Source organism: Elephas maximus, chromosome 15 (assembly GCF_024166365.1).
Source record: "Elephas maximus indicus isolate mEleMax1 chromosome 15, mEleMax1 primary haplotype, whole genome shotgun sequence".
Classification (NCBI taxonomy): Eukaryota; Metazoa; Chordata; class Mammalia; order Proboscidea; family Elephantidae; genus Elephas; species Elephas maximus.
Window position 1 is genome coordinate 27,271,856 of NC_064833.1, and position 25,387 is coordinate 27,297,242.

The 25,387-nt window shown below is 36.5% G+C and overlaps 1 long non-coding RNA gene across 1 annotated transcript; it reads left to right on the forward strand.

The window, feature by feature from the left end:
• The first annotated feature begins 3,094 nt into the window (after window positions 1-3,094).
• On the forward strand, window positions 3,095-24,874 carry LOC126058706 (uncharacterized). Its single transcript, XR_007513263.1, has 3 exons — window positions 3,095-3,196; window positions 18,707-18,753; window positions 24,714-24,874. It is a non-coding gene; the product is annotated as an uncharacterized LOC126058706 (long non-coding RNA).
• Window positions 24,875-25,387: the final 513 nt, after the last annotated feature.

Consider the following 25,387-nt stretch of genomic DNA (forward strand, 5'->3'; position numbering starts at 1 on the left):
ATCAGTTACTGCGAGAAATTGTCTCTGGATCTCTTTTTACAGTTTCTCCTCTGTGTTCCAAAAACAGGCTTTCTTGTCTGTCTCCCTGACAAGATGACAAGATCAGAACTAATGAATCATCTGTACCACTGACCCTTGGGGGATTATTCAATCATCGCTGTCTCTAAGCCTGCCTTGAGGTTGTATCCTGATTTTTCTCCTTCTGGTTAGCTTATGAAACATATAATTTATTCCATTCCTTGGACCTCAATTTTATGTTTATAGCTATTGGACTCCCCCGCTCCCCGCCTTGGCTTTTTACAATTTCGTTTAATTGCTCTGAGAACATCCATTCTTACCTCAAGGTGGAGACTGCATGGCGTCCTGCTGAAAAGCTGCAGCTCTCAAGGCTGTTACTGAGAGTTCAGATGCTGGTTCCTCCCTTTATTAACTCCATAAGCTGGGACAATTTACTTAAAACCTCTGGGCTTCAGTGTTCTCACCTGTGAACTGGTGCTTTTCATAGATCAAAAGAGGAAATATTTGAAAAGTGCTTAGCACAATGGCAGAGATTTAGTAAACACTAATGTTAGTTACCGTGGAAATGAGTCCAACTCATGCTGACCCCGTATATAACAGAGTGAAATGTTGCTCAGTCCTGCGTCATCTTTACAAATTTTGGGGTGCTCAAGCCCATTGTAGCCACCATATATTTTGAGTGCCTTTCAGCCTAAAGGCACATCTTCCAGCACTATACTGGATAATATTATGTTGTTATTCATAGGGTTTTCACTGGCTAATTTTCAGAAGTAGATTGCCAGGCCTTTCTTCCCAGTCTGTCTTAGTCCGAAAGCTCCACTGAAACCAGCATGGGTGACTATGCTGGTATTTGAAATACTAGCGGCATAGCTTCCTACATCACAGCAACACACAAGCCACCACGTATGACAAGGTGACGGACAGGTGGGGTAAACACCCTATTGATGTTAGCTTATGCTTCATTATTTAGTCAAGATGATATAGTAATATTGAACTTGTTCTTTTCTCTACCTATTTTAATATGAATTTATTTCCTCTAGTCTATAGATAGACAAAAATTTAGTTGTTTGTTACATCATTTATGTATTTTTGGGTGTGTTCATGTACAGGCAATGTGTCTTTGTTTTCCTAAACTAAGAGAGCTCTTAGAGAGCTGGTTGCACTAACAAATAACTGAGAATAGTTTTAAGTCTGCCAAGCTCTACTCAACCTACTTGATAGAGATTCTTTGTCTTTTAGTTGTCTTACAGCTTACAACCTTGAAAACAAAGCAACTCAAAGAAAAGCTCATTGTGCAATCACTTTAACCTTGGTAATTCACCCATAGGTCACATACTAGAAACATTTTATTATTTTTTCTTATTTTTAGTATCAGTATTATGGAACCATGGTGGCACAGCGGTTAAGAGCTCGCCTGCTAACCGAAAGGTCGGCAGTAGGAATCTACCAGCTGCTCCTTGGAAACATTTTGGGACAGTTCTACTCTGTCCTATAGAGTTGCTATGAGTTGGAATCGACTCGACAGCAACAACTTTGGTTTTGGTTTGGGTTGGTATTATGGAAAGGAGCCCTGATGGTACAGTGGTCAAGCACTTGGCTGCTAACTGAAAGGTCCGTGATTTGAACCCACCAGCCACTCTGCAGGAGAAAGGTGTGACAGTCTGCTTCTGTAAAGATTTACTCCCTGACAGAGTAGAGAAAAGTGTGGTGCAGAACACAAATTCATGTAAGAAGACCAGACTTAATGGTCTGACGAAGAGCAGAGGAACCTGAGAAGACATGGCCTCTGGACTCTCTGTTAACCCAGAACTATAACCTTTCCCAAAGCCAACTCTTTGGAAAAAGATGAGAATGAATTATAAAGCATAAAATAATATTCTTGAAGAGTGTACTTCTTAGTTCAAGTAGATACACAAGACTGAATGGACAGCTCCTCTCCGGAGGCGGGATGAGAATGCAGAAAGGGATAGGAGCTGGTTGAATGGAAACCGGAAACGGGGATAGAAAGGGGGAGTGTGCTGTCACATTATAGGGATGCAACTAGGGTCACATAACAATATGTATATAAACTTTTGTATGAGTAACTAACTTGAGCTGGAAACTTTTACCTACAGTCACAATTAAAAAAAAAAAAAAAGATTTACAGCCTTGGAAACCCTATGGGGTAGTTCTACTCTGTTTTATATAGTAGCTATGAATTGGAATCAACCTGATGACAATGGGTTTGTTTTGCTTTGGTTGGTATTGTGTAATACATGGTTTTAATATTTTTCATGTTATAATTGTGTTTTCTTATCAGGTAGAAATTTAAGGACTACGTAATCCATTTGTATTGGAGCCGATTCACAATGGTTGTCTGGGGAGCATTGGCCTTGTCTGTAGATGTTCTGTTGGCTCAAATTTGGTAAAGATGGTGTGGTCTTTTATCCATATACCTGACCTTTTATGTTTCTCAACTTTCACGAGAGGAGAGCAAATCTACCAAGCACTTGGCTATTGGATACAGCATATTGTTATTCTTTCTAGGTTCCTGTCAGAAGTACTATACCATCAAACTCAAAGCCAGCCAATACTTTCCCAAAATTTGTTTGGAGTAAATTGTAATCACGATAGACTTCCTTTTATTTATCTAGAACTCAAAATTAGTCATTGAGTCATTAAGTCAGACTATATAGAGCACCGTGTGGAGCTCTGGGGGTGCAGCGGTTTAAGTGCTTGACTGCTAACTGAAGGTTGGCAGTTCAAACTCACCAGCTCTGAAGGAGAAAGATGTGACAGTCTCCTTCTGTAAAGATTGTAGCCTTGGAAACCCTGTGGGACAGTTCTGTTCTATCCTGTAGGGTCACTATGAGTTGGAATTGACTTAACAGCAAAGAACAAACATAACAACATCAGAGAACTGTACATTTAAGCTATTTTTTTCCTCTAATTATTTGTATTTAGGCTATTAGTCTATATTGAAAGAATTGATAAACAATACTATGAAAATTTGTATGTGTATTGCGTTCAGTGAAGAGATAATTTTAAAGATGTTCATTGGATCAAAATGCTCTCATGTTCATACATTTCAGAACTCAGTGGCAGAATAGCTACCCTATTGGTCATTGTAAGGCTGACGTGTGGCTGAGGAAAAGATCATTTCAGCAGAGGAAGCCAAGAGACTGGTGTGAAGATCTATGTGAGTATTGAAATTACCAAGAATTAGGACAGGAATGTGTCAAGTAAAAAAAAAAAATGTGTCAAGTAGAGTGGCCAAATACTGAAATCCTTGGGAAATAAAGGGAAAAGCTTAGAAGTCAGTTCATAGCAAAAACTAGGATTAGTAGATGATACAGATGCTAACATGAGAGTCAAAACTGGGTGATTTTAGTGAATGGGAAAGGAAAATGATTTGGAAGTAACAATGACGAGAAAATGGCACAACACTTCCAGTCTTCACCTCTGTTTAGACGAGAAAAGTTCCAGTGACTAATAGTTTTGGTTTCTAACCTTATGCACACTATAAGACATATATATATATCAAAAGAAAAAGTTGCTGTCAAGTGGATTCTGAATCATAACGACCCTATAGGAGAGAGTAGAACTGCCCCATAGGGTTTCCAAAGAGCAGCTGGTAGAGACTCAAACTGCTGACCTTTTGGTTAGCAGCTGAGCTCTTAACCACTGTGCCACCAGGGCTCCATGAGATGTATAAGTGAATATATTTACTTTGGTTTTGGCTACTAGTTTAGAGATGATGACCTAGATTAGTGAAATGTTAGAGATGAAGAAGGTACATATTTGAGAAATGTTAAGATCAGTCGGAAGCTCTTGTTAAGTAGGTATGTAAGGGTGAGAAGAGCGAAATGAGGGAGTGAAAGAAGTTAAGCGTGGTTTTAGGTGTCAGCTAGGATAAGATGGTGAGATCATCCAAGACAGAAAATAGTGAAACAGGAAAAATTAAGGAGAAATAATCAGCTGGAATTTTAACATTGTTAAATATAAAATACATTAAATATGTAAGTAGATGAGTCTAGGAGGTAATCTGAATTTCTCTGGGGAGGGATCTGTGTTGAAGATATCGATTTGGTAATCATCTACAGATATACGGTTGTTGGATCCATGATAGTGAATGAAATTACCATGGAAAAGTTTATTTAGAGAATGAAGTAGGTTAAGGTTCATCTCATTTTTATTCCTCTCAGGTAGCTCTGTGTTCATCTTTGTTGCTAATTCTTTATCGACTTAATATTTCCATTCGCTTTTATATTTAGCCCAAAGGAATATTATAGCTAAACTTTTTTTTTTTTTTGGAGTAGGAAATCTACTCAAAGTTGCTCAGGTTAAAAGGGGGTGAGAATTATTGTAAGGATGCAGAGGAATAGGTACTTAAGTGCAGTCAGATTTCGTGTGAAATGAAACTAAGAATAGTAAGGTCAAGAACTGAGACTCTGATCTCAGCTTTCATAAGTCTAAGAGCCTCTTTCATCTCTTCTTTTTTGCGTGAGTCTGCTGTATTTTTTTCTGTATCAGCTTCCTGTCGATCTTCCTCATCAGCTTGCATTAGTGTGCACGAGCCCCATGGTTTCCAAATTCAGAATTGTGAAACAAGAATGGATTGGTCCAATTGAACTTTTCCTACCATGTTACAAGTCTCAGACCAGCTAATGGATAGGAGCCCCTGGAAAACTTCTAGTCTAGTCACCTGTGGGCTGGAGAAAGGGTTAAGCAGACAATAAAGCTTTGAGTCTCACAGGGATGCTTTGAACCTCCTACAGAAGCTCTGGGCAGGCAAGCTCACTATTTCAAATGTAAATAAGACACTTTGAAAACTTGCTGGTCCTTGATGGTTAATATTTTTAATGGCATTTAAAAAAAATGGCACATGTGTTTTGGAATATCTTATTACAAAGGGGAAGTGGCTATACATTACAGCTATAAACTTTGATTATGAGAGTTTAACCTGGTAGAGATTGATACTGATTCTGTATTATAATGCCAATGCAGACATGACCAATAATTTCATGGTGCATTATTATGCTGGTGTGGTCACTATTTGACCCACAGAATAATATTATTTGTGCTAATTCACTTTATTTGCCTTTATTGGATATTTGCGTAATTCTTTACCACAGTCTACTGTTGTTTTGCTCCACCAGTCAACCACATTTATCGATTGGGTCCTTACTATATGCAGAACACAGTTAGAGTCACTCTGAGGAACAACAAAGAAAAGGCCTATCATCCTTTCTTCAAGGATCATTTGGTCTGTTGAGAATGGATTAAAAACATATTCAGAAAAGTAACTGGAAAATTTTCTTGGATTATAGGAGTTCAATATAGACTCAACAATATTTTTAAGTGCTGTGGAAATGTGAGATTAATGTAGTCATGTAGCTGTACAAAGCAATTTTTCCTCAACTTACAAAAAGAAGTTAAGATGTGAAAACCCACAATGTATCTAGATCTCAGGGAAGTAGGAACTAAATTCTATTACCCTCACTAACAAATAGAGGTCCTCTAAAAAAAAAAAAAAAAATCTAGGAGGATGTTATGCCTCTGTGACACATCCGAATTAGGAAGAGCTTCATTGGCTAGAATTTTTGACAAAATTTGGAAAAGTGAAAGAATATTATACCTATTTTGACAATTTGACTTCTGTTGAGAACCTAGAAAGAACTGAATGAACTTAGTTTTACTTACACCAGTTATCCTTCGCAGCTTTATAAGGCCATTAGAATGTCAAATGTCAGAAGAGAAGAATTTATTTTGTCATTGATTAAATGCACGCAGTTCAAAGTTTTGATGCTTACATTCAGATTCTATGTCAGCGTAGAGATTACTGAACAAAGCTGTATTTATTATCAGTTGTTGAGTGTTTTAGTTATCTAGTGCTGGTATAGCAGGAATACCACTTTTAAGAAAACTTTCTACTCTGGACATAAAATATTCCCTCACGAAGAAGTCTTTTATAGATGCATACTTGGTTTTATGAGGGGTTCACTAGACACATGCCTTTTCTTTTGTAGAAGTGGAACAGGGGTGAGACAAGGAGAGTTTTATTCACTCTTCCAAGCACATTCTGTACTATAGCAATATTAATCATTGGTGGAGACCAATGATCTTGAGCTTTATTGATTTTATGCCTCTGTAGTAAAAATATTTGAGCACATATTCCTCATAAATATATATTTATTTATACCTTATATATACATACCAGTCAATCTATATACTAAACACTATAATTTTTATTTTTTAGATACAAATAAATATAAATAGAAGTTTTACTTTTTTCTCCATGTTTCAATGAGTGATTTTGCACCACACACCCTGACTTGTAAGCAACTTGTTTAGAACATGACAAAAAACTGAAGAAGAGGAAAGAGTGTGTGAAAGAGAATCCAAACATCAGTGGTCAAAATGTTGAAGGCATGAGAGGGTAAGCAAGGGGCGACTTACGTCAATGATTTTCTGTTCTACCAATCAAATACCTCTCCCACTCCCACCTCAGGTTTGTACTCTGCTGTTAGAACATTTGACAGCCAAGTAGCGTCTTCTAGCAAATTCACAGAAAGTATTAGTTCTTTAGCTAATCTTCCTCATGGTACAAAGGGAGAAATATCCTATGTAAAGTGGATCAGGTCCTAAATGTGTTTAATATTAAAGATGATAGGCCAATAACTGTTGAGGCCCAGAAGTCACTAGATTTGAATAGTTACTTGGAATAATTGCAATGTTCCCATTTCTATCCCAGTGTGTATCTATTCCATGGCCTACAGGCATCGAAGGAAGAAGATAAAATGAAAACAATTTCTTCAGCAATTATATGTTTGTTTCATCAACCTAGGATGGAACAGAAAAGGAAGCTCAAGGGAATCCCTTGACTATGGACTTTGTTTCCACAAATTATCTTTTTCATAGGAATAAGCCTGAGTACAAAATTTCTAAATGACCCTAAAGTGGTTTTTCCATGCTCTCCATTTAAGTTTGTTTTTTGTAGACATGGCCCCTTGTGGTGAAATTGCTTCTGCATTTTAGAAATCAGACAACAACCCTAGCCTTTACCTGGACATTATCATATTTCCATGTGTCGTACACAGAAATGCTGTTTCTTCACTAAACAAATAATGGCGTGGTTAATGCCCTTTTGATATTTGTGTATGTTTTTAAAAAGCCCTGAATGGGTGGGTCCACATGCAACCATAATTACTTGGTGTGTGATTTCACTTTAAAAACCCTAGAATTATGAAATACGATTTAACCAGGGTAGCAAATTTTCTTGGTAAAGTAAAAAATCAAATTGAGCTTAGTGCCTTCTTTTTATTGGTTCATTCTGTAAATTCAAAAATCAGAAAGAGTATTGGCTTATTACTTTGATCAGTTTAAGGAATCTTCTTCTCCTAATAACTGTCTGAAAAGAGGGCTATTGACTTTAATATGTACATTTCTCATTTTACTTCTTCATAAAGGGAAAATTGGCTTTTGTGGAAATAGTGGAATCTTTTATACATTTTCCTCTTTTATTTTAAAATGCTAAAACAATGCAAAAGAAAATGGTATGTTTTTTTTGAGAGGGAGAGGAGATGTAGGCACTTTCTAGATTTTGTTTTGAATGAGGAAATACTTATCTGGAGTTTAACTTTCTGAGAAAAATCTGCTTGTATTTAAATAGTCTTAGAAATTTAGAAAGAAAACATGTGAAAATGCTTACAATGACTTCTTGGGGAAGGGGCGATAACAGCTTTATATTACTCTGCTTTCTTAATTTTTCACAGTGATGTGGCTATTATTGTTATAATCAGGGAACAAATGTCGAGTTGAGAAAACTAGGAATGAGATAGTTCATGGTGTTGCCTTCACTAAAAAAGCATCTCATATTTTAAAAATTAAATAACTGGGAAACCATATGGGTCTTGGAAGTCTTTAATGAACATTTGAAAGCCCTAGCACAAAATTTGGAAACCAAATAAGACAAGTATTAGTTTGGGCTTTGGGAGTGAATACTTTTAGTCTATGACAATTGTAGACAAGTTTCAAGATAGATATTCATGCAGAGCCCGACTATAAATGGATTATAGTCACTCCCCTGAGTAGTTTCATTTTCAGATAAATTTAGAAAAATCCTGAATCTCTTCCTGAGTGAACATCAGTAAAGCTGGGAATCTTTCCAAGAAAGCATAGAGGGACTTATCTGGAGACTGTGTTTCTGTTGTATGAAGAATGTCAGATAAGAACTTGGACTGAGAACGTCACTATCAGTGGGTTTGTTGGTCTCTGTAGTAAATTCTGTATTTATAGGCTATATGTGAGAACTTTTTAAACTTAAGTCAGGATACAGGGCTAGAAACATCTCCTGCATGAGTATAACAAAGGACAGTTAAATAACTGGCTTTGCTAAAGCTTCTGTGATTTCGGAGGACCTAAATATGACCCCCTTCATAGACAACCGGGGGGGGGGGGAAAGACCAGTAAAATGAGAAGTGACAAATTAAATTTGAATGGCCAAGAGTCAAAAGAGTTGGACAAAGTATAGATTATTTAGCTACATAGTAAAGAATGGATTAAAAACACTGTAAGACATTAAACAGAATGAAAGGAGGAAAAAAGAGAGAACAAAACCTCATCAACATTAAAACTTAATGCTTACACTGATATTCAAAGACATGTGTATCTTCATAGTATTCTCTATTAATGGAACCTACTTTGCATTATATTATGGCATTATTTTAAATCTAAAAGAATTATTAATAAGGGTCATAGTAAAGGACCTGGGATCTAGACTTGGTAGATAGAGAAAACAATGTTCCCCATTCTTAAAAGAAGACTTAGCAACGTTAAAGCAAAACTAACATAAATAATAATGCTTATCATAACCACAGCCACACACGCACACACACAAGCTGAATTTCTTGGACTATAGTTTGAGAGATCTTTGCAAAGGGTATTTTGGAAATGTATGTCAGTGCTTGGGCCATAATACTCATTTGCTTTAGACTGTTGAACACCTGTGGGACTCAAGATAGAACTCCTGATCTCTTCCTATCGTGTAACTGATAATATTGTCCAGAGAAGGAAAAGTACAGCAAATACACATATTTAGTTTGTGTGTGTGTGTGTGTGATTATATCAACCTTAGTAATAAAAAGACTGGTATTCCTCAGCATTTCCTATGTGCCTCGTTCCAACATAAGCTTTTAAGTGTATTAACTCTTTAATCCTTACACTATCTATGGAGTCAGTATTATCGTTATCCCAAACTGAGAAATGAGGAAACTGAATCTGGCCAGGGTCATACAATCTGGAAGAAATGATGGAGCCAGGATTTGAATCTGGACCATTCAGCTTCAGAGCAGGTACTCTTAGCAGCTTGGCTCTTTGTGTTCCAGACTTTAAAAAAAAAAAAAAAAAAAAGATCATTCCAACGAGTCATACTATTTCCCACCTCAGAGTGTCTGTTCTTATTAAATTAGTTATTTTTCCTACCCTTGCTCCTTCACCTAAGCTGGACCTGTTCATTTTTCAGATGTGAATTTAAATGATATTTCTTCAGAGAAGCATTCTTAGTACTCTGTACTTCACCTTTTTACCACTTCTCATGATGATAATGAAATAATCTTGACTTTGGTTATGTAATTTCTTCACCACTGCCTGTAATGTTAGTTCCTGAGACAAAGTCGATGTCAGTCATGGTCAACTTAGTCTTTCTACCCTAATGCTTTGAACGAAGTGGGCACTCAGTAAATAGGTGTTGAATGAATGAATGAAATAAAACAAGACAGAATTTTTGTGCTTAAATGGAAGCATAAAGCCCAGATCTAATATCTATATATGTTTTAAAGAAAAACAGACTATGTTTGTATTTGATTTCAGTAAAATAGAAGCTTGCACATTTTGAAAGAGTAATTAAGTACTTTTATACGACATTTTTGCTTCTCTGTGGTAAACTTAAAAGCTTACAAATACATTCCACCGCCATTCTCCTATGATTAAAAATTTTTAAAAATTCAAAACATAACCCAATTTTATTAATAATAAGCTTTACATTTAGTCTGAAGTAAACTGGTTGGAAACTTTGTAATTTTCCATTCATTGGTTAGATTCTCTTGAATATTTCCTTTCATAATGAAACTATTTCAATTTAATGAAGTGTTAGTTGCTGGAACAAAAATTATAGCCTCAAATGAATTAGTAGTCCCACGAAATCCTGCCTGCCCTAAGCGCAATGCTTTTTGGGAGGTGAGGGAGGAGTGGCAAAGGGGTCGGGGCGGGGGGAACTGAAAGGGGCAAAAATAGGGAGAGCGAAGGTAATTATCATTCCCATAAGTCTCAGAATTGTGGAAATCCAAAGTAAAGATAGGCTATAAAATTGAAACAAAGCAAAACAAAATTAAAAATTTTTTTTATTTGCATTTGTATAAAACCAAAACCAAAATATCTTAGCAAGTTTATCAGCATTAAAGCTACGATGGAATGGCTTATATTTAATATCGTCACTGTAGCATTTCAGTTGAAAAATACTTGCACTCGTACCTTGCGGTAAGTGTACTGATCTTTAAGGAAAATACGCTACTCGATAACTCTACCCTATTTTCTGTAGAGTTGGTTTGTGCATAATTTTTTTTTAGTGACAAAGTAATGTGTTCACTTACCGATATGATAAATAAAAAACCTTGGCTGTGTCTGTGTTAAAGAAATATCTATGTTTTATGCAGAAAATTCTGAAACCAGTGTTTACTCAAAAGTATTTACAGTAGAAAATTAGGGTCATTATGCACTTTGATAGGTTCTAACACTTCAGTTAGAATATATAAGGAACCTAAATAGATTTACAATATTCTTTTTATAAATTTGAATGTGTTTGTTATAGTATACAATATTTGCTTATGGCTTGCTAAATATAGGTGAAATTATGTAAATGGATATGGCATCTTGAAAGTGGAAATAACTTGTGAGAGGGTCAATTGAAACATTTAATTTTTGTTTCAGTGATCATAAAATAAATATCCTGATTTTTGTTTTATAAATCTTTCTAAGTAAAGCAAATGTTATGCACTGTACTTTGGAAAGTAGTACTTCATTATTAATGAACAGATATTTTTAATATTGTTTAAGTTGGGTGGTTTCTTAATGATCAATTTATTATATTTATAGGTTTAAGCACAACTCCCTTTTTGAATATCATGAATTCTGTTGCTATTCTAGCATTCAGAGAATCTTATGTCCCTTAGGGGTTTGTTTTTTATGGAAGAGAGGAACATTGTTGCCCTGGTTTGTGAATAAGAGAAGACCTTGATAATTTTCTTAGGACAAATTTAGATTATCTTCATGTGCAAACAGACTTTGAATCAATATTTTATGTCCTAAGTATTTATAAGAAACATTTTCCTCCTTTATGCATTCTTGACTCTCTTCTAGTTAACAGGAAAAATTCCTTGAGCCTATTGATAAATTATGTGTGTGTTCATATCCTGGAACTGTGTAAACTATTTAGCAAGCATGCAGCAGGACTCTTCTTTTATTCTAGTTGTCCATTTGTCTTTTCTGTTCCAGGATACTGATACTGTGTTCTGTAACTATAATGGCAGTGCTTCTGTCTGCTTATTAGTGCATTTTACAGAAACATGTAATTTATCTTTATTTTTTTCTTTCTACTTTGTTTATACTGTTTGGAGATTTGTGAATGTTTTTAATAAAATGGTTATGGAATTATGGATTGTATTTATATCTAAGTGTATATAGATTTTATCTGTGACTTTATTAGAGTGGCCATATGTCTCAATTTTAGCAGTTAAAAAAAAAAAACCCAGTTTATTCCTGATGTCTCAATATAATTACCCACAGTGCTCTCTGTCACTCTTAAAAGTGTCCCTCCCACCTTGGACAATACATCTGATCACCCTAGATCTTACTCGAGGAAGCCTGGTGGCCCAGTGGTTAAGTTCTCGGGTGCCAACCCTAAGGGTGGTGGTTTGAACTGATTAGTGGCTCCATGGGAGAAAAGACGTAGCAATCTACTCCCATAAAGATTTACAGCCTAGGAAACTCTATAGGACAGTTCTACTCTGTCTTATAGGGTCACTATGAGTCGGAATTGACTTGACAGCATATAACAACACAAGATTTTATTCTCTTAAACAAAATGTCCATAATTTTTCAAATAGTTTCACATGGTGAACTTGCCAATTGATTTATTCCCCCCCCCATTTTTATTTCCATCAATAGCAGATGCTTCAATTTTACTTTATACAATTTGTCTGATTTTAAAAAGAGAAGTCTTTGTCTAGTAGCTCCATATTTTTCATCTGTATATTTTGAAATGCTACTTGGATATTTAATTAATTTTCACTGGTTTTGAATTATTCCAGTTCTTCTGCCTTATGGGCCAGGCAAGGTGGCTACCAGATTAGGGAAGACAAAATGTTTTGAGGAGTCCCTGGATGGTACAAATGGTTAACCTGCAGGTTTGGATCCCAGAAGAAAGGCCTGGCAATCTACTTTTGAAAAATCAATCTTTAGAACCCTATGAAGCACAGTTTTACTCTGACATACATGGCATTGCCAGGAGTCATAACTGACTTCATGACAACTGGTTAGAGACATTTGCCCTTCATAAACCATCCTCAATTCATGAAAATCACTGTCATAGAGAGGTATTGTTTTCCTTCTCCATTATTTCGAAGGAGTAGAATATTGGCAAACATAGACAATTTACGAAAATGAAATATTTTTCCTTAGTGAGGTGTGAATAAATCCAGTATTGTGCTTAGATTATTCATGTTATATAATACACATCCACCCAGACTGTTTATTAAAAAGACTACCTGTGTACAGATGTGAGGATGAAGATTAGGAATGAATAATGGAGAGTTATATGGAGTGAAGTAGAAAATTATTATTATGAAAGCCCCAAATGAGAATAAATAGCACCAAGAAGATAAAGTTTAGAATAGAAAAATGAGTTTTGAATTTGGACAATAGAAATGCCTTGTGATCTCACACAGAGTTAATACTATGGACCAGTCTAGAAGAAATTGATGATTTGTTTATAATTTCTCTTCATGTACCCAGAATTTAATGAGTGCTTTGATAAAATGCAGAATAAATAGAATTAGAAATTAAAAAAAAAGTTCGAGAATGAAAAGACAGAAGAGCACAAATGAAGAGAGGTTATGTACAAGGAAAGAAATGAGTGAAAATATTACAGCAATATGGATTCTGTACCTAAATTATGAGAGAGGAAGTAGAAGAGTAAAAGGATCACTGGAGCCAGGTTGGGAATATGAGTTTCAGAGCCTTTTGGCTAGTTCTGATGCTGTAAACCACATGGAGTTCTTTAATAAATTCCATTGTAGCAAAATCTCATAGGGGCACACACTTTCTATCCTTTAGACATAGCAGGCTGACCCTTGAGGAAGCACTTGGCAAAGATAAAGCTTAATGTGTAAAATTTTAAAAAGTCTTAGGTCCTCCTTCTTTCAAAGAATTTTCCATCCCCTTGATGTTCCCCTGCCAAGAAAAAGTTCTGGCCTTGGGAGATCTCACCCTGTGTATTAAAGCTTTGGCAAAGATTATTGTTAAAGGGATTGAGTAGGTGTTCATTTGGAATTGAAATTACAACTGTGTGCTAGACCTCAGAGGTCAGCTTTCCATCTATTGAAAATGTTATAAGATTATAAATACCAAGAAACATGTCAAAGACAAGGGTAAAATAAGTGAATGGGTGTGGAGAAGGCTAGGAATTCAAAGAATACCATTCCTTGTCCTCACAGCACTGTGAAGACTTGATAGAAAGTCATAAATCCTCTCCAGAAAGGTGAAAATATTGGAATCTAACATTAAGTTCAAGCCAAAGTTGCCCTTTCCTATCATTCTAGTGTACCTACCTAAATCACCTTCTTCTCTAACAAAAATTTTTCTTACGCACTTACCAGACCATTTCAGATTTTCTCTTTCTTATATAATAATATCCAAAAAGAGTTTCAATCTTCTGCATTCAGTGCAATCTTTTAGCGTATTCTTTTTATCGTGGAAAGTATATATTTAACATAACATTTGCCGTTTTAACATTCTTCACATATGTAATTCAATGACATTGTGTTCATCAAGTTGTACAGCCATCACCATTATCCATATTCAGATCTTCCATCACCCTTAACAGAATTTGACTTAAAAAAAAAAATTGTTCAAGTAATGGAGGTGGGCTTGTCAGGAAGAATATTTACTAGCCTAGGATGAGAAAATGCCTATGATTAACCTATGTAGTATAGAGTAAAATATGTATATAACAATACGAAACAAAACAAACCCATAGCCTTCAAATCGATTCCAACTGGTAGTGACCCTATAGGGCAGAGAGGAACTGCTCAGTGGGGTTTTCAAGCACCACCTGGTGGGTTCCAACTGCTGACCTTTTGGTTAGTAGCTGAGCTCTTAACAAGTGCACCACCAGGGCTCTTGTTGACGAGGAATTGACTGGACAGAATTCTTACTGGTCAACCTCTTTTTTTTTTGCCTCAGAAGTAGCCTATGAGTATCTTGGCTGAATTTAACCCTCAATAGAGGTGGGGGAAGCTCTGGACTAATCACACTATAATTCTTTCATAAAAATGCCATTGTCAGAGTCATTAAAAAAAAAATATATATATATATATATTCTTGTGTGATTGTGCAGGACTACCAGTTGTTATCCAGTATCCATTGCCCCCATCTTTTCAGTAATGCATATGCCTTGCCCTGGTTTTAGCAGTGTCCATGGCTACTCAGGTAGAGACTCCATTTCCTAGCCTCCCTAGGGGCTATGTGACTAAATTTCCTTTGACATTGAGTTTTCTATAATTTATAATTCAACATGCTAAAAAATACAGAAGTCAAAAATATTTTGCACAAAAAAGTGAACCCAAAAAAGAAATAACACTCTGGCAGCAAAAAGAAGACAGCCTAATGTCAGGGGGATCACCTGGTAACTGCCAGAATAACTGGCTGGCTGTTGAGATTATAAAAATGCTGCATGTATTGGCAATTGGAGAAAAGAGGAAGTATTGATTAAGAAACTATTCAAATTAAATGTTGACAAGTCTTGTTAAACTGACCATATAGAATGAAGGAAAAGTCCGAATCAAATATATTTGAAATTTTGAGTTTGAGTAAAAATGAATGATGGTTTCACAAAAAGGAAAATTTGAGTTCCTGGAATTTGCTAGGTGAGGTACCAATTAATGCATTCAATCTGGAAAACATATATATACTTAGATTTTTTGAGAACAAGTTGGGTGGAGTCTTGGTATGCAAGTTGGAAATAACCCTAATAGGTAAAAATAATAGCTGCCTCTTTTAGTTGATATAATTATGACTTTCTTACTAATATTTAAAATCTGGGCATGCTTCTGAATTGGTATATATCCCATAAAGATTGGCTTTTATTGAGCCCATACCTGCTCCCAAGGGGATATCCATTTAGCTTTGATCTAAAGCTGAGTTTTTTATCATCTGCTTCCTGGATATGGAAACATTCCCATATGTTGGCATTGAAAGCCAACCAGGGCTGAACAGAGCCAGTTTTCTCCCTGGCTTTTTTTTTTTTGCATAAAAATACCAGAGTTTACACTGACTGTCATAGCATTTCCAGGTTTTATTCATAATACAAACTGAGGTTAATCAACCCGTTTTATTTTTCATTTGTTTTTGTAAATCCTTACTATCTTAGTTTTCTCTGTGCATCACATCTCTAAGGAACTAAGATAAGCTGAAATATTTTGTTGATCACACTGATACCTTGTATCAGTGACAAGTTGAAACAAAGTTTTGAGCAACTTCATCAAAATTGATTCCAAGAAAATATTGAAACTTGTTCTTAAAATTTGGTGCTGGAGGTAACCAGTGTAATTCTACATGCGATTCTCTAAAACCTGTTGTCTTTAATTCCTTATACCCTCTGGCTATGACCACAGTATGTTTGCTCAGTTTCTTAGGGACAAAAAGCGTAAGCATTGTAAATACAGATTGAGAAAGGACTCTCTGTGCACAAGAATAAAAAGGAAAAGACTTGGGGCTTTGTTGAGTAGACTCTCAATGAGTCAGTAATATAATGACATTGCGGAAATTAGCCTACCTGATTTAACGTAGAGAAAAGAATGCAACAGACAGACTGTGTAGTAATTGTTTAATTTTTCAATATTTAAAAAAAGGTATGCAAAAACAGAAAATTACAAAATACTTAAAAGAATAAAAATAGATTATATAAGGAATAACTAATGAGATTGTGTTGTTAGCTTAGGAAGTCCAAGGTGCCTTAACGTCTACAAAAAACAAAAACAAACCCATTGCCTTTGAGTCAATTCTGACTCCTAGCAACGCTCTAAGACAGAGTAGAACTGCCCCATGGGGTTTCCAAGAAGCAGCTGGTGGATTTGAACTGCTGACCTTTTAGTTAGCAGCTGTGGTTCTTAACCACAGAGCCGCCAGGTCTCCTTCATGTGTACAAATATATTAAATTGAAAAGGTTTGCTTCAAAGTTATCCTCAATGATTTTGGGCATCAAGAAAATAATAAATTTTAGTAAAAATAAGAGAAGAAAAATGAAAATTAGACACAAGAAGGCTATTTTTAATGTGAGGGTGACGGAAGGCAGTATCAAGGGATATTGCAGATGTGATTACATTTACTAGGTGCTCAGTAAATCTTTCCCTCCCCTTTTTTTCCTTCCCTCTCTGGAGGTCTTCAAGACATTAGGTATTTGCTCTGGATAATTCAGACATTGCCTACCAATCTGGGGGATTGAACCAGGTGATCTTTTCAAATTCTGTCTTCTCTGCTTCTGTCTTTGTGTTTCTACGGAAAGTAGTTGGCTCTTTGGTGACAACAAGCACAAGCTGGAATGACCAGAGTGCCCTGGAAGTAAGGAACCCCTAGAAAGCTTGGCAGTTCTTTTTCTCCAACATTTTTTAAACCTCTAGTAGCACTTTGGCATGGGACATTGATGGTTTAGTGGTCATATTGTTGCCTTTCATGAGGAAGATCCAGGTTCGATTCCCAGACAATGCCCCTAAGCCGCAGCCACCACATCTCTCAGTGGAGGCTTGCATGTTGCTGTGATGCTAAACAGTTTTCAGTATATGTTCCAGAATAAGATGAAGTAGGAAGAAAGGGCCAGCAATCTATCATATTTTTTATGCAAATAACACGTGCTATATGTTTTCTGCCAAATGCGCAACCCCTTGGTGCCTTATTTTCCTAGGCTGTGTTAGCATTATATACGTGGATGTGTTATTTGAGAAAATATGGTACTTCCAAAAATCAGCCAATGAAACCCTATGGATCAAAGTGTTCTGATCCACAGCCAGTTGGGCAGCCTTTCATTCTGTTGTGCGTGGGGTCGCCATGAGTAAGGACTGACTCAATTGCACCTAACAACAACAGCACTTTGGCAAAGAATTCAAATCATCAGGACTATGCTGGGATAAAGTAGACTGGGGCTATACAACTTCCAAACTATACACAGCAATCATCCTGTCCTGTAGAAGCAAAGGGTTTCTCTATCATGAGCCTCACTTCCAAATCATTTCAAAGAAACAGGTGCCTCATTGAAGATTTCTCCTGCATTATTTGTTTTATCTGCCTTTAGGAGTTCATAGCAATCTTTAAAATTATCCTGAGTATTGTTTCTCCAGTAACTGCTGCATAGGGGTGAGGATCTGATCAAGGCAGGCATTGCTCTAACACCCTCCCTCATTCTTCAAAGGTAGTCCTGGAGTTATCATATTTATAGACACAGTGTTAGTATCAGTATGCCATTTCCTGTCCACGGACTACATAAAATGCTTCAGTGGGGATTGGTGACCCTCAGACAGATTTAGTGCTTTTGACAATTTTGAGAGACAACCTGAATTCAAAGGAAGCAAATATGAAATCCAGAGATTTTGAATTAAATTATGGAATGTTTGTCCTTTCTTGGTGAAAGATCTGTTGGCCTCAAGTAAACTGTGTTCTTGGCAATGTGGATTCATTAATCTTTAGAGAACTTAGTTTTTTCCTACTAGAAGGTGAACACAAAGAAAGACATAAACAGTGGATGTGGGAGATCGAAAGCACTGATTTGTGTTTCCTTCTGTTTCTATCAGGCATATTTTGAAAAAGAAAAAAATTGGAACATATAAATGAAATGAAAACACACAGACAGAATTATAGTCTGCTACAACCTTTTTAGTTCCAGTCTTTTCCGGGGCATGTTTCTCACATCAAGAGATACATATGGCCATGGTAGTGTTTGTAGCACAGGGCAGAGTAAGATTTGTGAGGTAGTCAGGGAAGATAAAATTTCCTAGGTAGTGGTTTCCCTGCGGCTCTGTGACCCTATTGTGCATTGCTTGAAAAAGGAAAGATAAATATCATTGCTCAAAGTCCTCAGGCAATTTCAGAATTTGAGGTTATTGATTCTCAATTTATTTTCTTCTTGGTTATTGTGCTTTGTGCTGAATAGACTCAGTCTCTTAACAATCTTGTTCCATTGTGGTTTCTTAAACCTCTGGGCTCTGTCTCATTTAGTTTCTGCTACAGCTCATGCCCCCAACACTTTCCTTTCTCTTATTGATTCATGCCAGGCTCTGGGGCACGAAATAAATTATCATATGTAAAAGCTTTGACACTGGGGTTTCTTTTTGGATTGAGCTTCGCATGCTGTAATGAACACTTAAAATGAAAGTTTTCTTTGCAGATTTTGAATCACCACCATACCAGAAGTCCCATGAAGAAGCCTAAAGGGTAAATTTTTAAGTTTCATTTTTTTGATTTAATCTCTTACTATACTTCTCTTCACTCATAAACATTGGGGAACTAAAAAAAAAAAAAAAGGTTCTATGTTCTGGTGGCGTTCCCAAGCTTCTATCCTTATAGAATTGTTTTGCCTTGGAATATAATTTACATCTTAATATCTAACGTTTCTTTCCTTAACGGAAAAAAATTAGATACTAAAGGAGTCCTGGTGGTGCAATGTTTAAGCTCTTGGTTGCTAACTGTAAGGTCTGTGGTTTGGTGGGAACCTACCAGTGGCTTGGTGGGAGAAAAGACCTGGTGATCTGCTCACATAAAGATTTATGGCCTAGGAAGCCCTGTACGGCAGTTCTACTCTATCATATAGAGTTGCCATGAGTTGGAATCGACCTTACAGCACACGGCAACAAAGTGTAACCTTTTTTTTTTTTTAAGGGGTTCAAAAAATGGCTTTAATTCTGGCTGACCTACCTACTTACCTACTTCTCTCCCTCCCTCCCAACTCCCTTTCTTCTTTCTTTCCTTCTTCCCTCTCCTCCTTTTTTTCTTCTTTCTGAGATAAGTTAAGCAGAATTTACTACTCACTCCCCATTTCCCTTCAGAGTTGATTATTTTATGTCCCACTCTACCTTGCTGCAACAATGGACTCAAACCATGCACTCAAACATAGCAATAATTGTGAGGATGGCACAGCACCAGGCAACGCTTCCTTCTGATATATGTAAGGTCACTATCAGTCGGAACTGACTCAACAGGCACCCAACAACAATACCACCTTGCTCAGACTCTTATCACATGTGCCATCTCTAGACCGGTTGACCCTCTGATTCATTCTGGGCCTTTCACCTGCACTCCTGTCTAAACAGGGTATATTTTCTAGGCTCCCATGTCAGTTGGCTTCCAGGTAGAGTTGGCCAATTTCCCAGTGGGATGCACTGGCTGAAAGGATTGAGAAACCCAGGACATTTCGCCCTTTTCTTTGCTTCAGTCACTTTTCCTGCTGCAGCTGTGTCTCCTCCTGCCTAATCTGCCAGGGGTTCCAGTTTCCGCTGGATGATTCTAGCCTCTTTTACTCTCAGTGGTGGATTGACTTCCTGATGTTGCTAATCCCTGGTTTACCTAGTTATTTTTTGTTTGGCCCTAACCTCTTCTGTCACCCATCTGATAATTCCTTGCATTAAATACCTTCTGTTGTACTTAACGTGATTTTGTTAGACACTGACTGATACAATGTATAAAGCACATAGTTGTACTTGTTTATATGCCTGTTAAACTTGACTAGATTATCTGCTTCTTGAAAGAAAGAATTTTTAACTTGCCTCTCTTATATCTAATGTAGTTTCTGGCACATATTGGGTAGTCACTATTTGCTGATACATTTTGATACATTTATTAGTTGCTTGACTGAGTACAACCTATAAAATTTCAAATGACTATGGCATACTTATAGTTGTGTCATGTTGTATAGTTTTATTTTTTATATCCAAGATATTAAGCAATTTTTACAACTGTAAATTTTATTGTGGTCATAGTGACCCTATAGGACAGAGTAGAACTGCCCCATAGAGTTTCCAAGGAGTGCCTGGTGGATTCGAACTACCAACCTTTTGGTTAGCAGCCATAGCTCTTAACCACTATGCTACCAGAGTTTCCATTAGTGGTCATAAGTAAATAAAAAGGTAGTGTTTAGCAGAGAAGATAAAGGAAAAAGAGAAGTTGAACTTTTTAGAAATAGGAAAGCATGGGAAACCAACAATTATTTGGTCTAGTCTAAAGAGGCTATTAGTACTTATACAATATTTAAAGAAAATTAAGTATTAAAAACAACAGAGAAGAAAGTCAGAATTCTTTTTTCTGTAGTTTTTTGTAGCTTCCTAGGAATTCCTACAATGTACTCAGCAAAAGTAGTCACTTAACAAATATTTGCCATTTTGACTGATTTGTTTACTGAAAACCAACCTCAAGCAAAACCAAGAACTGGAATATGTATGTGAATATTTTGATATTTCATCCGAATTACTCTTATAATTGGCCTAAGAAATGTAAGAGAACAAACAAGAAAGCATTGTGTCTAGGGACCCTATGAGAGAGCCAAAAGATTATTTGAGCAAAGATATGTTTTTTGATGATTAAAAAGATTGAAATGTTTAGGCAGGCATGAGAAAAGATGAACAAAAAATACTGAGGTGGGAGTAAAATGTCACCTCGTGGATTTTTCTATGTTTGCAGAGGAAACTTATTTTGTAAAAATTAAGCATGATCTTACTTTCATTTCGTGTTTTTTTCTACCTGAAAGTGTCTACACTGCTGTTTAAGTAGCAATATGTGGGAGCACAAAGCTGACTGGCATTCGTTGATGCTTAATTAAATTGTACATTAAATGCTTGGGTGTGAATCAACTGGAAGCAAGCCAAAAATACTGGAGTTCAGAGCTGCCATTTTGCAAGAGAGGTTATTGCTGAGATTAAGTCTTAGTTTTCTCCCAATTGTTTTTGGGAGCAAAGAACCCCCCAAAAGGAAATAATAATTGACCTGAGGTTCACAAGAAGAGAGAATTTAGCAATACACCATCATTTCTTCTTAACACTTTTCTGACTTCCAGGGGGATATTCTAATCATTGCTTTTCTTTCTTAAATCGCTATTAGGTTGTCATTTGTGTACAGGTTTTACAATAAACTTAGCAAGAACTGCTTTCCCTTTTTTCTGTACCAGTAAGAAAACTGAAATTCAGATAGCTTAAGTAATTGGTTCAAAATCACACATTTAATCTTGACCAAAATCATACCTTTAGTAAATGAAAGACCTAGGATTATCCAGATCCATAGATTCCAAAGCCCATGATTTTTGTCTTATACCATCAATTTTTTCCACTTTTATTCTTATGCATATCTCTGTTATTTAGCACTCTTATCAGTTGCAAGAAACTGAAAAATCACATTAAAACAGGTTTAAAATTAAGAAAATATTTGGCTGGTATGAAACCACCTAAGAGCAGGTTGATCCCAAACTCCAATATACTACTTAAATCCAGATTCTCTCTCTCTTTTTTTTTTTTGGCTCTAATTTCTCAGTGTTGACCTCATCATGAAGCAGATTCATTTCTCAAGGCCAAAGAATTATTGCCTTTATTTCCCTGGGTTATGCCTTGTCTCACTTCTATACGCAAGAAAGCAAATACTACTTATTTCCCCGGTAACTCACACAGGGCCTCGAAACTGAGATTCATTGCTTTGATTGGCTGGACGTGTCACGTGACTGCATCTAAACCAACCACTTACGGATGGAGGATGAGGTTTTCTTTTAAGAGGAAGAAAAGCAAGGTTTACCTCATAGCTGGAGATGGGTCAATTCCAGGCAAACGTCATGACTGGGAAACTGAGACTATCATTGTAAAAGGAGAGAAAGGTAAAATATATGCCAGGAAGGCACCCAGCAAGGGATTACTGCAGTTTTTACGTAAGGAAGATAAAGTGCCTGTGGACTAGCCTCATGAATAAGCAGCTATGTGATAATACATATTGTTATTATGGTTTCAAGGGTGAAATTATACTTTTCAAAAGTTTTTCTCTCTCAGTTTAATGGTGTTTGATACATAATGATTGCAGCTATGTGACTTCAGTTTATTTAACTAACACCATACATGAAATGTCTACAACGCTGGATTGTAGGGGACACAAAGATAAATAAAATGCCAATTAAGACATAGTCCCTAGCCTCAAGGGGCTTACTGTCTAGTATGAGAAACAAACATTGGTATGTATAAGGGTTGTCCGGGAAGTAATGATTTTTCCTAAACAGGTGCCAAAGGAGGCTTCAGAGAGGAGTCTCATACTTGAACTAAGTTTTGCAGGACCAATAGAATTTCACCAGATGGATCAGTGGTGGAACTTATTCCGGCTAGACCAAAAAGAGAGACCTGAACAAAACATGGTCACATGAGATATTGTAGAGTGTTTGAAAATTGCTAGCAATTTAATATGGAAGGCACTTAAGATATAAGGAGGGGTATAAGAAGAGGTAAGTCAGAAAATTTCATAAAGATTAGTTTATGGATTTTGTCAAGTAATCAGGAGGGAGGAGTGGGGTAAGAATGTTATTTGAAGCAGAAGGAGTAGAGAGACAAGAATGCTATTTTAAAAAACTATATTGGTTGCAATATAACTCTCAAATTGGAAGGGAACTAGGCAGTGGGAAAAGGGAAACTATTCTGGATGCTGTTTAAGAGCTCAGATCAGAACTGGCCAGTGTTTGAGATGAGACAACAACAGTAGGCACAAAAGAGGAAACTAGCTTTCCGTGAGCAGATGAATGCAAATTGCCCCCAGAACTATAGTACTTAAGTGCATAATAATCATTTACACTACAGCGTGAATGTATATCAGACTCATGCACAGTGTAGGCTTCCTCAGGGAAAATGACGAGGGCCACGAGGAGTCTATGCATGACAAAAGGTGATGTGTACAACTACGGCAAATTTTTAGAAATGATGAAATAGGGTTGGAAAAGGCCAACTTTTCCCATGCTACAGCTTTTCTTGGGATGGCCTAATGTAAGAGATGTCAAGAATGTGATTCATCTACGTGTCGTGAAGATAATTGGAGCAGATGTTGATTTCTGTGGTGTGTGAAACCAACTAGTATGCACAGATCATGGATTTCCCATAATTGGAGCGAATCTATTTGATGTATAGTATCTGGTTCTCAAAATATGTCCTCAAATGGATTTTTAAGATCACTACCAATTCATACGTCACCCAAAATAACCCATAAACCGACTGCAAATATGTAGACTATTTATGACCGAAATATTCCTTTATCATGTTCATTGGAACAAATAACCACTAATGAAATTTAGGGGAGAGTAAAACACATCCTCATTACTAACTTACACCTGTGAATGATTGTTGTTGGTTAATCTTGTCTGATGGAGGCATTAAATGAAATGTTGCCTATAATTCCAAAATTATTTAGAAATTTCTAAATCAACACTCGTGGTTTAGACTAGCAATTCTAAGTTCAGAGTTGTTGTTAGGTGCTGTCAAACTGGTTCTGACTTATAGTGACCATATATACAACAGAATGAAACACTTCTTGGTCCTGCACCATCCTCACAGTCCTATGTTTGAGCCCATTGTTGCAGTCACTGTGTCAATCCATCTCACTGAAGGTTTTCTCTTTTTCGCTGACCCTCTGTATTGCCAAGCACGATGTCCTCCTCCAGGAACTAGTCCCTCCTGATAACATGTCCAAAGTACATGAGACAAGTCTCACCATCCTCACTTCTAAGGAGTTTTCTGTCTGTATTTCTAAGACATTTTTTCTTTCTTCCAGCAGTCCATGGTTTATTCAGTATTCTTCACCAATACCATAATTCAAAGGCATCAATTCTTCTGTTTTCCTTATTGATTGTCCAATTTTCACATGCGTATGAGACGATTGAAAATACCATGACTTTGGTCAGGTGCATCTTAGTCCTCAAAGTGACATCTTTGCTTTTGGACACTTTAAAGAGGTCTTTTGCAGCAGATCTGTCTAATGCAATATACCATTTGATTTCTCAACTGCTGCTTCCATGGGCATTGATTGTGAATCCAAGTAAAATGAAATCCCTGACAACTTCAACATTTTCTCATTTATCATGATGTTAGGAAACCCTGGTAGTGTAGTGAGTGGTTAAGAGCTATGGCTGCTAACCAAAAGATCTGCAGTTCAAATCCACCAGGCACTCCTTGGAAATTCTATGGGGCAGTTCTACTCTGTCCTATAGGGTTGCTATGAGCTGGAATTTACTGGACAGCAATGGGCTTGGTTTTGGCTAGGTATCATGATGTTGCTTATTGGTCCAGTTATGAGGATTTTTGTTTTCTTTATGTTGAGATATAATCCATACTGGAACTGTAGTCTTTCATCTTCATCAGCAAGTGCTTCAAGTCCTCTTCCTTTTCTTTCAGGAAGCAAGGTTGGGTCATCAGCATATCGCAGGTTGTGAATTGGTCTTCCTCCAATCCTGTTGCCGGCTTCTTCTTCACACAGTCCAGTTTATCAGATTACTTGCTCAGCATACAGATTATGATGATTTTCTCATTTGAAAATTAAGTTCAGAGTGCTAAACGATTATTTTCATCTAGTAAGCCATTGAGATTCTGTACCTCACTGCTGAAATATTATAACAGCCTGGGGAACACAAATGTTTACTCGTTTTACTGATCATGAATTGGACAAGAATGGGAACTGTTGGAGAACAGCCCATCTCCAGCCACCATCTGCTTGTTATAACATAGCTGTATGTTGTCATTTTTTCCTATTTTTTTATTACCGTTATTAACACACTATAAAAAATGCATTTAAATAACATTAAGTTTGAACACAAACCAACAAATTGGAGTCACTCAGTCTTTAACTTGCTCTTTGGAAATTTCTCTGTTCTCCTTATAGAGATTGTTTGGAGTCATGTAGTATCCTGCTGTTTAGTTACAGTGAGAAGAGATGACTGAGAGGAGTAAATACTAATCTTATTTTTGGTGCCTTATTTATTTTTTGATTCCAAGGCTTTTGTTCATTTACTGTATAATTTCAATTGGTGTCAGATTAATGGAAGCAAAGACTTAGAGTAGAATTGATCATG